Raw genomic sequence first — 1,925 nt, 5'->3', positions numbered from 1 at the left:
TAATTCTATATATATAGGAATTTGTAAATCGAACGAGGGTGAGTTGATTATTTACCTTAAAGCACGTTTACATATGAATTTGCATGAAATTCTAGTAAATCGACTCACCCTCATTTGATTTACTACAAACCACTTTAAATTGAATATAACTCATTCGATTTATATAAAAATGTAGCTATGGGAAATACACGTAACGTTTTCAACTTTGGGGAATTTACGTTTTTATCTTTAAATTTACACATATTTTCTCTCAATCGTCATTCTTTTATTACTGCTGTAGTTGTTGCGTTTTTTCTTTTTCTCCTTTTAATTGAGGTTCATTTGGATCCAGAAATGAATTCGATGTGTTTTTATTGATAATTGAGTCTTTTTTACTGTTTGTTCAAAAATTGAACTAATTTCAGTTCATTTGTGAATTAATTGAGGTTTACTTGATGTTGATGATAAGTATTGACCAAATTTTTTATTTTTTAAGTCAGAAATAAATTGTATGTGTTTTTGTTGATGATTGAGTCTTTTTGACTGTTTGTTCAAAACTGAACTAATTTCGATTTATTTATGTGCTAATTGAGAATTCGAGATTCACTTGCTGCTAATAATAAGTATTGACCAAATTTTTAGCAAAGAAGAATGAAATTATTCATTATTACGTTATTTAATGGCATTAGATTTCACTCCATTTCATTCGATTAGTTCAGATTTGAACAAGTAGTAAAAAAAACTCAATTATCAACAAAAGCACATCGAATTCATTTTTTTATCCAAATGAACGTCAAATAAACTAATAAGTGAACCGAAATTACTTAAGGAATAAAAAACTTGGTCAAAACTTAACAACAGCATCAACTGAATCTAAATTAACACACAAATGAACCGAAATTAGTTCAGTTTTGAACAAGCAGTAAAAAAGACTCAATCATCAACAAAAACACATAATTTATTTTTGAATACAAATGAACCTCAATTAAACTAAGAAATGAATCGAAATTACTTAAAAAATAAAAAATTTGGTCAATACTTATTAGCAACATCAAGTGAACCTCAATTAATTCACAAATGAACCGAAATTAGTTCAATTTTAAACAAATAGTAAAAAGCTCAATTATCAGCAGAGACACATCGAATTCATTTCTGGATCCAAATGAACCTCAATTAAAAGGAGAAAAAGAAAAAACGCAATAGCAACAGCAACAATAAAAGAATGACGATTGAGAGAAAACATGCGAAGAAGAATAAGGAGGAGGAATGCGAATAAGAAGGAAGAACAGAAAGAAGAATAAAGAATGTGAAGACGAAGAAGGAGGAAAGCGAAAAAGAAGGAAGAATGCAAAGAAAAAGATAAAGAAGCATTATTAAAACACGTGTGCGTACACGCTAATGTAATAAAATTGGTTTTTGTTGAGCACGCTAGTGTAATAAAAGTAGTTTTTATTGAGTTTGACAGTTTGAACATGTTTAATTGAACTTGAAACAAAAAATATTTGGATGTGTAATTAGACAGTTAAATATGTAACATGCATTAGAATAATATTTTACTAAAAATAAACTCATTTTTTAAGAAACTATGAATTTTTTTTTAAAGTTAAGAATGAGATTTAAACTTGTGACCTCTAAATAAATATTAAGAGATTATGCCATTTAAAATATAATTCGTTGGCTATTATTCCTAAAAAAATTTATAATTCATTAAAATTTAAAATTTTAAAATTAAAAATAAAATCAAACCTACTATAAGAACATAATAAATCCAGAAAACAAACCCCAACAAACGTACAAATTAACTACATAAAAATCTATTATTAAATTCATTTACTCCGATAAAATCTAATAAAATTATAAAATCCTCAATTAAATACTAATAAATTAACAAATCAAATTCTGAAAAATAATTACTTATTACTACATCTTATAGTTATCCTATGTAT

This window comes from Arachis ipaensis, chromosome B09, assembly GCF_000816755.2.
Source record: "Arachis ipaensis cultivar K30076 chromosome B09, Araip1.1, whole genome shotgun sequence".
Lineage (NCBI taxonomy): Eukaryota > Viridiplantae > Streptophyta > Magnoliopsida > Fabales > Fabaceae > Arachis > Arachis ipaensis.
Note: the sequence above shows the minus strand (reverse complement) of the source record.